This window comes from Globicephala melas, chromosome 14, assembly GCF_963455315.2.
Source record: "Globicephala melas chromosome 14, mGloMel1.2, whole genome shotgun sequence".
In the NCBI taxonomy this organism is placed as follows: domain Eukaryota; kingdom Metazoa; phylum Chordata; class Mammalia; order Artiodactyla; family Delphinidae; genus Globicephala; species Globicephala melas.
Window position 1 is genome coordinate 19,908,084 of NC_083327.1, and position 13,226 is coordinate 19,921,309.

Consider the following 13,226-nt stretch of genomic DNA (forward strand, 5'->3'; position numbering starts at 1 on the left):
AGATGCTACCAGAAAACTACTAGAGCTAATCAATTAATTTGGTAAAGTAGCAGGACACAACATTAATGCACAGAAATCTCTGGCATTCCTATACACCAATGATGAAAAATCTGAAACAGAAATTAAGGAAATACTCCCATTTACCTTTGCAAAAAAAGAATAAAATACCTAGGAATAAGCCTACCTAAGGAGGCAAAAGACCTGTACTCAGAAAACTATAAAACACTGATGAAAGAAATCAAAGATAACATAAACAGATGGAGAGATATACCATGCTCCTGGATTAGAAGAATCAATACTGTGAAAATGACTATACTACCAAAAGCAATCTACAGGTTTAATGCAATTCCTATCAAATTACCAATGGCATTTGTCACAGAACTAGAGCAAGAAATTTTACAATTTGTATGGAAACACAAAAGACCCCGAATAGCCAAAGAAATCTTGAGAAAGAAAGATGGAGCTGGAACAATCAGGCTCCCAGACTTCAGACTATACTACAAAGCTACAGTAAACAAGACATTATAGTACTGGCACAAAAACAGAAATATAGATCAATGGAACAGGATAGAAACCCAGAGATAAACCCACGCACATATGGTCACCTTATCTTTTTTTTTTTCTTTTGCGGTACGCAGGCCTCTCACTGCTGTGGCCTCTCCCGTTGCGGAGCACAGGCTCCGGACGTGCAGGCTCAGCGGCCATGGCTCACGGGCCCAGCTGCTCCGCGGCATGTGGGATCCTCCCGGACTGGGGCACGAACCTGTGTCCCCTGCATCGGCAGGTGGACTCTCAACCACTGCTCCACCAGGGAAGCCCAGGTCACCTTATCTTTGAGAAAGGAGGGAAGAATATACAATAGAGAAAAGACAGTCTCTTCAATAAGTGGTGCTGGGAAAACTGGACAGCTACATGTAAAAGAATGAAATTAGAACACTCCCTAACACCATACACAAAAATAAACTCAAAATGGATTAAAGATCTGAATGTAAGGCCAGACACTCTAAAACTCTTAGAGGAAAACATAGGCAGAACACTCTATGACATAAATCACAGCAAGGTTCTTTTTGACCCACCTCCTAGAGAAATGGAAATAAAAACAAAAATAAACAAATGGCACCCAATGAAACTTAAAAGTTTTTGCACAGCAAAGGAAACCATAAACAAGAACAAAAGACAAGCCTCAGAATGGGAGAAAATATTTGCAAATGAAGCAACTGACCAAGGATTAATCTCCAAAATTTATAAGCAGCTCATGCAGCTCAATAACAAAAAAACAACCCAATCCAAAAATGGGCTAAAGATCTAAATAGACATTTCTCTGAAGAAGATATACAGATTGCCAACAAACACATGAAAGGATGCTCAACATCACTAATCATTAGAGAAAGTCAAACCAAAACTACAATGAGGTATCACCTTACACCAGTCAGAATGGCCATCGTCAAAAAATCTACAAACAATAAATGCTGGAGAGGGTGTGGAGAAAAGGGAACACTTTTGCACTGTTGGTGGGAATGTAAATTGATACAGTCACTATGGAGAACAGCATGGAGGTTCCTTACAAAACTAAAAATAGAACAGTCGACCTAGCAATCCCACTACTGGGCATATACTCTGAGAAAACCATAATTCAAAAAGAGTCATGTACCACAATGTTCATTGCAGCTCTATTTACAATCGCCAGGACATGGAAGCAACCTAAGTGTCCATCGACAGATGAATGGATAAAGATGTGGCACATATATACAATGGAATATTACTCAGACATAAAAAGATACGAAATTGAGTTATTTGTATGGAGGTGGATGGACATAGAGTCTGTCATACAGAGTGAAGTAAGTCAGAAAGAGAGAAACAAATACCATATGCTAACACATATATATGGAATCTAAGGAAAAAAAAGGTTCTGAAGGACCTAGGGGCAGGACAGGAATAAAGACGCAAATGTAAAGGATGGACTTGAGGACACGGGGAGAGGGAATGGTAAGCTGCGACGAAGTGAGAGAGTGGCATGGACATATGTACACTACCAAATGTAAGATAGAAAGCTAGGGGGAAGGAGCCGCATAGCACAGGGAGATCAGCTCGGTGCTTTGTGACCACCTAGAGGGGTGGGATAGGGAGGGTGGGAGGGAGAAGCAAGAGGGAGTGGATATGGGGATATATGTGTATGTATAGCTGATTCATTTTGTTATACAGGAGAAACTAACACACCATTGTAAAGCAGTTATACTCCAATAAAGATGTTAAAAAAAAAGGAAGAGTAGGTGATTTAGATACAAAGTCAGCATCGTGATTCTCTGCACCCATCTAGGGTAAGGGTACATGCAGGTTGACTGAGTGCTCCTATCCCTTAACAGAATTAGCTAATATGATAATAGGTTGCTTTGTAAGAAGCACAACATGATAATATGGCTAGGAAAGGAATAGGAAAAAGAGCTAGTAATTTCCTAATCAGTAAAATGGGGATAATAATACTGTTTTGCATGGTTGTAAGAATTCACAATAATATAGGAAGTTTTGGGCCTTGGTCTGTTGCAGAGGCGATTTTCCACCTGGGGTATTTTAATGTTATTCTTGGCAGATAGAATTGTTTAAAGACAGAGAGGAAGGAGAGTTAGTACTCAACCTTTCCCCAACTCCTCTCTGCATTGCCCTGTTTATTCCTACTTTTTGCTTGGAGTACTTGGAAATGAACTAGTCTTGCTACCATCAGTTTTGTTTATTTTTTTTTTTGAGAGATGAATAAATGGCTTATTTAGTTCATTCATTCCCAAAGCTTCACACCTCACTCTCCCACTTTCAAAATAAGTCACAAAGAACAGGGGCGCACAGTTTCCACCACCTTCCCACCTGACAGAGCACTGTAGGGACAGTGTCACCTTGATTGAAAGCCGTGCGTTACAGACATTTTTAAGGGCACACTCTCTTCAAACTAGAAACCCCACCAAGTAAAACAGGCTCATCCGTCAGTTTAAACCTGTGCAGCATTTTGGGTGCCTCCGTAGAACACCAGGGTCCCCCAGCACAGTTTAAAACTCCTGTTTCAGATAAGCCCTTCTCTGCGAATCATTAGGAACTTTCCAGAGAGCCAGCTGCTTCTACCTGAAGTGCACATACAAAGATTTCACATGATCAATTCTTCCATCCACTGAGATAAACAGTCCACAAAATTAAGCTGCCTTCAGTTTTGCTGCCCTGAACCTGTTTGCAGCCAGGGAAGGCTTGCTAATGCTCACATCTGATCATGTCACTGTCACTTCACTTTGTGGAACATGGCAAAGCCTACTTTGAATAAGAGATGAGGTTTGTATAGTTCAGCACAGTTAAAAGGTCTGGGGTACACTGGATTGTGCCTATCATGCAGCCTCCTCTCTCACCACTCGCTCACCTCCCACCTTTGTGCTTATTACTCCTTTCAAACCAAACCCTTCCCACCCCAGGACCACATACATTCCTGCTCCTGAAATACCTGCCCCCTTCACAAGCCCATCTGCACCTTAAATTCTGAGCATCATACACTTACCTTAGACAACACATCCTCCAGGCAGCCTTCCCTGGAACCCAAGATTAGGACAGGCTCTCCTAGGGCCTTTAGTATCCTGGTGTTCCTTCTATCATCATGTTTATTGCACTGTATCTGAGCTTCACAATGTGTTCATTGAGGTGTTGCTTCAGCAAATTCACAGGATATTTTCAAATTTTGAAATTTAGACCCAGAGAGCTGTTGGACATCACATGGACCACTGTATTAAGTTACTTGGACCTAGCTACTTAATAAATTGAACTGTTAGGTATTTCTTTTAACCTGGGGCACATGAAAACATTAATGATACATAAAAGACAAAGTCTGGAAACCTCTGCCCTATTGCAATTTCCTCTTTACTTGTCTGGGTGTCTCAATAGAACATCTTTTATGTTATGAAACTTTTTTGGAATCAGTGGAAACTTTTTGTCCCATTTTCTAGAAAAAAAAATTGCATATGCACCTGCATTTAAGAGATTCTTGGGCCCTTGCAGCTCATCTGTGGACCTTCCAGAGTAAGAACATGTAATACAGGTTTGCCATAGGCTGAATGAATGAATGAGAAGCTTAACCTATCTGATTTCACATCTGCAGAACAGTCAGAGGAATTCAGAACACTGGAAGTAGCCTTAAGAAGGGAGAAGTGTTTCAGTTGTTTGCCAGAAGAAGAAAGTAGAGATTTAGCTCTACACTTTGGGGATTTGAGAGTCTAATTAATAAGATCTCTCTTTTGGATTCTGAATCAATTGATAGCAGACACAGGGGCTGAATAGGACCGACTTATCAGTTCTATTAATGTTGTGGATGTAATAGACAAGAAGCTGAAATTGGACTCTAATTGGGGAGGGGGCTCTGGTTATTATATGGGCAATGGGAGGCATTGAAGAGCTCTGGCTTTGTTGGTCCATAAGACAAGAAACACCAGATAGATCATAAGAGATGGAGTTACACGTGAGCAGCGATTGCTGATGCGTGCCTGCCCATAGGAAAAATGCCAACCCATCGGTGTCAACCTCTCAGTGGTTTCCCTAGGTGAATCTGTCATCCCTTAAGTATGGACAGGAAATAGCATACCAGGTATGTTCCCAGTACTTCCTCAAGAGAGTTTAAGTGCTGGAAGCTCCTATTTTTAGGATCCAGGCAGGATCTCGGGGAAGGGAAGACGATTACCCTTATACTTACCTATTTTCATTGTCATAATTTTTGTTGTTTGTTTTTTGGTCTGTTAATAGACACATGACCCGAAATCTCACTCAGAAGATCCCAAGAGGTCTTTAGGCATCAGGGAGACAATTAGTACACCTTCAGAAGAGGTTCAAACAGACCTCATATTTTTAGAGGTGTGTTCTTCCTTATCTCTGTCTCTATGTCTGTGTGTCCTTGGTCACCCTGTACTTCTGTCTGTTTATATTAATTGTGAGCTTCACTGCCCGTTGCAGCCAGTGACCTATTCCATTTGCCACGAGACCACTGGAGCCCCCCCAACCTAGCACTGGGCTGTCTCTCTCTGGTGTCTGCAGCGCCTTGCCTTGATTTGGTGACAGATCATCCTATTTCAGTTACAGATGCTGTTGATGACATTGCTATAAGAGCACAGGACCTTGTCGTTTCCTGTGCTAGATTTATTTATTCATTTATTTTTACCAGTGAAATGATTTCATTTGTCATTCTGATTGCTTTTGTCTTTAATTTCCTGAAAGGATGATGACTTCTATCTAAATTATTAGAAATATTTCCTCATCTGGAATGAATTACCCTTTTTCAGAACAAACCCTTCCCCTGACAATTTATTATACTCTGTTGTAAATCCGAAGATGAGCTTTCTTTCCCTGCATGGGGAATAAGCGGGATAGAAAAGATTTCATCTGAAGTGTCAATGTCAAAATTCTGGGTGAACGGGGGAGGCACCATTCCTGAGTGGCTGGGTAGGTAAATTCCTACCCGGCTGATCTCACGTCACTGATTTGATTGTTTAATGCAAAGTTTGGGAGGGGAGGGGAGGGGAGGTTACAGAAGGTTGGAAAGATTCATAGAAATTGTTCTGTGCTGTGTTTGAAGGCAGGACTTCTGATTAGCATATAAACAGTATGCTATCTCCTTACCTAGTGGTTACAGTTTTAGTTCTACTATTCGGTTATCAAAAGAAAATCAGTAAGTATGAAATAACCTAGGACCTGGCCTTTTGGAATTAGAAATATATAAATTGGGAGGAAAGACTGAATTGAGGATCAGTAGAAGCACCTGAGCCCACTTCATGTTGTTGATGCAAAGTCATGGGTGATCGTGGCGTCCAAAATAGAAGATGATTCTTTGTTCACCTGGGCAAATGGAGTAAGGTAAAAGTCGCAGAGCTGAAAAGCGCAGACCATTCTCAGAAACGATTAATGTAAGAAGACCCTAGATGTTAGATGTGTGAACTCGAACGCCCTCAGGATCCAGGCAGGGTTTGGAAATGAATGAGAAATGAATGAGAAAGGAAAGCACAACTGCAAACATCAAAAGACAATGGGGGCTTCCCTGGAGGCACAGTGGTTGAGAGTCCGCCTGCCAATGCAGGGGACACAGGTTCGAGCCCTGGTCCGGGAAGATCCCACATGCCGTGGAGCAACTGGGCCCATGCGCCACAACTACTGGGCCTGCACTCTAGAGCCCACAAGCGACAATTACTGAAGCCCATGTGCCATAACTACTGAAGCCCACGCACCTAAAGCCTGTGTTCCACAACAAGAGAAGCCACTGCAATGAGAAGCCCGCGCACTCGCAACGAAGACCCAATGCAGCCAAAAAATAAAATAAATAAATAAAAATTAAAAAAAAAAAAAGACAATGGGAAGGGAATTCCCTGGTGATCCAGTGATTAGGACTCCGTGCTTTCTCTGCCCGGGTTCGATCCCTGATCAGGGAACTAAGATCCCACAAGCCGAGGCTCAAAAAAAAAAAAAAAAAGACAACGGGAAAAAAAGACCATCAGAAAACTCGTGCCTGTGTGAAGAGACAGTTGCTTCTTACTCTCCATTTTTGCTATGTGAGGTTATGAGCCCAGAAGTGCAAGATCTTGCAAGATTTTAAAGAAATTATTCGAAGAATTATTTTATTCTCACTTGAAAAAGTTGTTTAGAGAAGAATTTGTATGAAATCTCTCCATTTCTAAATGCCGTCAACTAATTTAAATTTTTCAAACTTGGTGCAGTTCAGGCGACACATTTCTATCGCTTGAATTTAGCCCATGGGCCACCCAGGCACACTTCTGCTCTCTGATGAGAAGCCAAGGAAGATTTATTGAGCAAAGGGAATGGCATTCATTCTTTTTTCATCCATTTAACATCTATCTGTCAAGTGCCTGTGCTCTGCTCGGTCCTGTGACATGGTACCAGCCTTCATGAAACTTATACTCTAGTTGGGGAGGCAAGTGACAAAATAGGAAAAGAGACTGTGACACACCATTCAGGTAGCGATAAATGTTGTGGAAAATAGAAGTTCAGTTAAAGGGCACAGAGGACGGTAGAGGGTGCTGTTTTAAATGTCACTGGCAAAGGTCTCTCTGAGTAGACTCTGTTGGAACAGAGGCCCACACAGAGTAAGGGGCACATTGTGTAGTGGGAGGGGTGGGGGTAGGGGAGAGGGGAAGCCCCAGGCTGAGTACAGAGGCCCTGAGGCACGAGGGTACTTTGCTGTGTTGCATCTGGAGGAAAGAGGCCAGGATGGCCGAAGCAAAATGAGCAAAAGGGAAGTTTCACCAGGCGAGTCAGAGTCTCAGAAGTAGCAAGACTTCGTATCACATGGGGCCAGGTGGGGCTGCTGTTAAATGCTGCCCATCCTTCCAAAGGGGGATAAACAGTAGGGAAAAATACTGATAGTCGTTGGAGCTAAGTGATGGGTGGATGGGTTCCCAGGGGGGTTTGTTGTAGCTTCTACTTTTGTGTAAGTTCAGTAGTTTTTATTTTTATTTTTTTAACATCTTTATTGGAGTATAGTTGCTTTACAGTGGTGTGTTAGTTTCTGCTGTATAACAAAGTGAATCAGCTTTACATATACATATATCCCCATATCTCCTCCCTCTTGCATCTCCCTCCCACCCTCCCTATCCCACCCCTCTAGGTGAACACAAAGCACCGAGCTAATCTCCCTGTGCTATGCGGCTGCTTCCAACTAGCTGTCTATTTTACCTTTGGTAGTGTATATATGTCCATACAACCACTATGGAGAACAGTATGGAGGTTCCTTAAAAACTAAAAATAGAACTAGCATACGACCCAGCAATCCCACTACTCATATACCCTGAGAAAACCATAATTCAAAAAGAGTTATGTACCACAATGTTCATTGCAGCTCTATTTACAATCGCCAGGATATGGAAGCAACCTAAGTGTCCATTGACAGATGAATGGATAAAGAAGATGTGGCACATATATACAATGGAATATTACTCAGCCATAAAAAGAAACGACATTGAGTTATTTGTAGTGAGGTGGATGGACCTAGAGTCTTCATACAGAGTGAAGTAAGTGAGAAAGAGAAAAACAAATAACATATGCCAACACATATATATGGAATCTAAAAAGAAAATATAGTTCTGAAGAACCTAGGGGCAGGACAGGAATAAAGACACAGACGTAGAGAATGGACTTTAGGACACGGGGAGGGGGAAGTGTAAGCTGGGACGAAGTGAGAGAGTTCAGTAGTTTTTAAAACAAAATTTTAAAAAGTTCTGTTCAAGTTTTGTATTTCCCCTTCTTATTCTAGTTGTTTCTCTGAACTTTCAAAATACCTTAGTTTTTGAATAACTCAGTCAAAAGGTACCTGGATTTTGTAATTTATCCATCATCCTGTGTGTGTCTTTTCTTCTCAATTAATTTGTAAGTACCTGAAAATCAGGACCTTGATTCACATTTCTTTTCAGTCTTAGCAGTTAGCACATTGCTAGGGACACAGGATTTGCTCATTAGTATTAACTGATGGGTGGATTAAACAAATACGTGAGTGTCTAGTTTATGCCTAGATGTGTGATAGGTAAGGGTGGGAGAAAGGATGCTAAGATATGGTTCTTGTTCTCTAGGACCTTCCAGTATTCTGGTAGACACCGATGTTACAGGGAAGAATGTTGAGCTTGTTACAGAGAATGAGGTAAATGGTAAAAGTGGACTCTAGTGGTCAGATAAGCAGAGAAAATGTTGATTATTTCACATAAAGCTGCTCTGTTTATACTCCCAGGCTTTACTTGCTGGATACCAAGTGAAAGCAAAATGAAACAAATGCAAAAATAAAAACTTTTATTCCAATATGGTAATCTTAATTTGATGTGAAACACTTTTAATATTTCCTTTGGGCAACTCTCAATATTGTTAAGGAAAAAAAAAACACTAGTGTTTTGGAGATTTTTTTTTTTCCTTTTGCTCTCTCCACTGTCAAAGCAAAAATTGCACTGGACAAAGGTAAACAGGCAAGGAAGGCTTAACTTAAGGCTATTGCAGTAGAGGAAAGAGGTTAGAACTCAGTCTGAATGCAATTCTGCGGAAACAAAGAGTAGGAGGATTTTTAAGCACCTGGGGAGGAGAGAGCACTGGACATCAGTGTTTGCAAATTTGCTTTTACCCAAAGGAAAAGCAGACTTCTTTGTGTGTCTTTATGACAGGAGGTAGTTTTACACATTGGAGCAAAGTGCCTGCTGAAGTTAGGCTCACAGAAACTAGGAGATAGGGGTGCTATTTCCCTTGAGGCTTACATTTCAAAGAGATGGCTCCAAAGCCTTGAGAAAGATATTTCTGGCTTGTAATACTGGCAAGAGGCTTAAAAAAAATGTACATCGGGACTTCCCTGGTGGCAGTGGTTAATAATCCACCTGCCAGTGCAGGGGACATGAGTTCAATCCCTGGCCCAGGAAGATCCCACATGCTGCGGAGCAACTAAGCCCATGCACCACAACTACTGAGCCCATGTGCCACAACTACTGAAGTCCATGTGCCTAGAGCCCATGCTCCACAACAAGAGAAGTCACCACAATGAGAAGCCTGCACACCATAAGGAAGAGTAGGCCCTGCTAGCCGCAACTAGAGAAAGCCCACATACAGCAATGAAGACCCAACGCAGCCAAAAATAAATAAGTTAAAAAATTAGAAAAATATGTATATATATCTCAAAGAGGCAGAGAAAGAATTTACAATGATGTATTTACTGGAGTAGATGCTATAAGAACAGGGGGTTAGAGTCTGGAGCTGGGGAGAAGCTGGTCTAAAGTTTAGTCAGGCTGAGGGCCATCTTGGTCGCCACCTTCTCCTCTCCAAAATGGCATCTGGGGGTGTGGGCAGTGGTGTGGCTTGCATGATCTCCTGGTGACTGGGAAGATGTGGTCCTCAAATATTGTGGTTTCTCTGTCTCCATGGTGATGTTCCTTGTGTGCCTGGCTGCTGCTCATCCTGGTAGCCCTCATGGCTGAGTGTGCAACATGTGTGATATTGCCCAGTCTCTCTTGGCTTGATAAGAGTCTAAAGCAGTGACTGTCAATCATGGCTGATCCCTCACTTGCCAGTAGGGAGAATGGAGATGAGTAGGCATGGATAGTGTGTGAGATAAAGTCTTCCATGAGTCCAAACATGAAATAGGACAAAATCCTTTGCTTTCAAGATCTTTTTCAATGTATCTAACATTCTCCTTTTTAAAAAAAATTTTATTTTATTATATTTTTATTTATTGTTTCTGGCTGTGTTGGGTCTCTTGCTGCACGTGGGCTTCCTCTGGTTGTGGCGAGTGGGGGCTACTCTTCATTGCAGTGCGCGGGCTTCTCATTGCAGTGGCTTCTTTTGTTGCGGAGCACGGGCTCTAGGCACGTGGGCTTCAGTAGTTTTGGCATGTGGGCTCAGTAGTTGTGGCTCGTGGGTTCCAGAGCGCAGGCTCAGCAGCTGTGGCACATGGGCTTAGTTGCTCCATGGCATATCTTCCCGGACCATGGCTTGAACCTGTGTCCCTGCATTGGCAGGTGGACTCTTAACCACTGTGCCACCAGGGAAGCCCTCTCCATTTTTTCTTGGTTGAAATCTGAAAAGGGTGAATGGGAACATACATGACTGACTACCTCTACCACTTCTATTTCCCTTTCTCTGTCCCTCTTCTTGCTACAGGCTGGCTGGACCAGGCTTCTCTTTTTTTTCCCTTAATTGAGGTCCTCATCGTCTCATAGGGCAGGAAGCCTCAGGGTCCAGCTTGCATGGGAGGAAGGCTCAAGGTTCTTAGAAGAGACAACTCAATTATCAAGGCTTAGTACTCAGTAAGCTAAAGGAATTTGGAAAATCTTCTCTCTAGTCTGCTGTTTAAGCTTACAGTTTTGTCCTGGGACATAAACCTCAAGATTTGGCCTCAGACTGCTTCCCTGGTGGCGCAGTGGTTGAGAGTCCGCCTGCCCATGCAGGGGACACGGGTTCATGCCCCGGTCCGGGAAGATCCCACATGCCGCGGAGCGGCTGGGCCCGTGAGCCATGGCCGCTGAGCCTGCGCGTCCGGAGCCTGTGCTCCGCATCGGGAGAGGCCACAACAGTGAGAGGCCCGCGTACCGCAAAAAAAAAAAAAAAAAAAAAAAAAGATTTGGCCTCAGAGGGTAGAAGGCTACAAGGCAATAAGATTTAAGAAGAAAGTTAAAGTTAGTTTAATATTTGCAAAATATTATCCCTCTTGCAAATGGTTTACTTCTATTTAAAAAGTTGTTATGCAAAGTGTGCTGGGGTAGGTGAACTGTGAGCTCAAAGGAAGAGTATAACAAGTGTAAAAAATCAATAAAGAGAAACCTCAATTAAATAGAGTCAGGAGACCAAAAGGGGGAGCACTCACATCCTGCAATGATTGCTGAGCCCAGCAAGAAGAAAGACTCCTCTTCTTTCCTGGCAAGGACTTAGCCAATGAAAAGCCATGGACTCCCTGTTTAATACAGGTCTCCTGACTTCCTTTTCCCCTCCGTAAAAGGGGTCTCTTTCCCTGCCATGCAGGAACTTGCACATGGTTTGCCATGGTTGCAGACCCCAGGTTGCAATTCTCAGCTGGTCCCAAATAACGCCCCCCCTTTTTTGCTGGGGAAATAACTGGCAGTCTGTTTTCGGTCGACGTTTTGGTGCCCATGTGAGGACCACAGAAGAGCCCTGAGGGCGCTGGGGCTGGTGAGCAAACAAGTGAGGTTCCCACATGGAGCTCATTGTCTCTCTCACCGCTTTTCTTGCTGACCCCGGTGCTTGAAGCTATGTCTTTTCTCCTCAATCTAAGCCTCCGTCTTTGTGTTTGAAGATTTCTAGGTTTTATTCTGGATTTATTTTAAGATTTCGTCCTTGCTGATTAAGGCCTTGTTCTGCATGCAAGTACCGAAGTTTGACACTTTGGTCTGATTTTGAGATCAGACTCTTTCATCTGAAAGTGGCTGATAAGACTTTGGCCCATTCCTTTGGGAACAGGGATTGCTTCACTGAGACTGTGCCTAAATTGTACGATAATTGGGAATAGAGGCTGTTTTACGGGAACTGGCTTAGAAGCCTTCAGCCTGGCTCCTCCAGGACCAAGCTGTTCCCTTAGAACTAGCTGGTATTAAGCCTGCATGTTGTTTGTTTGAGTCACAAGTTGTTTGAGATACTTGAACAGTTTAAGCTGCTTGAATTTAATTGTTTGAGCTGTATTAGCTGTTTGAAAATTATTCTTTTATTCTATAGAAAAACATCTGAGAAATGGGATCCCAGTTTTCCAAATATTTTTTGAGGGTGTTCTCCAACCCCCCTTCAGGGACTCTGGAGATTATGTTTAAAGACTGAGGTCCTTCCTCATGTGCAGATGGGATGGGAAACTGTGTCCACTCCAGATCTGGCAAACTGGCTTCCTCAAACTCTAGATGAAGTCATCTCAAAGCAAGACAACCAAAATTCTTAATCTTCAACTCCAGCAAACGAAGGCTTCTAAAGGAAACCAAAATGCTTCTAGTTTCTGCTATTATTGCAAAGAGCCAGGGCACTGGAAAAGAGATTGTTATACATTTAAGTGCTTCAGTGCCTTCAGACCTCTAACCAGCCTTTCCAGTGTCCTCCCAATTCTCAATGACAGAGCTCCAAGGAACTACGGGGGCCCTTCCCAATCCTCCCTCTTAATCAGCTCAGAGAAGCATTTTTCCAGATTGGGGATGAATCTCTTCCAGTCCTAACTGACACTGGAGCCACACTCCCAGTGCTCAGTCCCACTACTGTAAAGCAGCCCCTGCCTCAGAGAGTACTAAAACAGTTCAAATAGTGGGGATCTCCAAGGAACCTCAAGAGGTTCCTGTCTCTGAACCTGTTTCCTTTTGTTTAGGCCCTTTGAGAGATACATACCCTTTTCTCTTTAGTTCCTCCCTCTATCCATTTATTAGGCTGAGATTTCTTAAAGAAGTATCATGCCAGAATTTTTTTTCTCCCAAAAGGGAGAAATAGTCCTAGAACTTGATGGTAATCATCAAAAAAGCTAACCAGGTGAATTAAATGACCCTTTGACATCTTTTATTTGTTCTGTCTCTGATGGTACTAGAGCTGATTCTGGAAACAGTGATCATTTGTCCCTACTGAGTCAGCTATCACTTTCCGTATGGGCAAAATCTCCAGCTGATGCTGGCAAAGTTCACAGGGCACCTCCCATCAAGATTCAGATAGATACTTCCAAACCTCTTCCCAGAATTGATCAATACACTTTAAGTGAAGAAGCC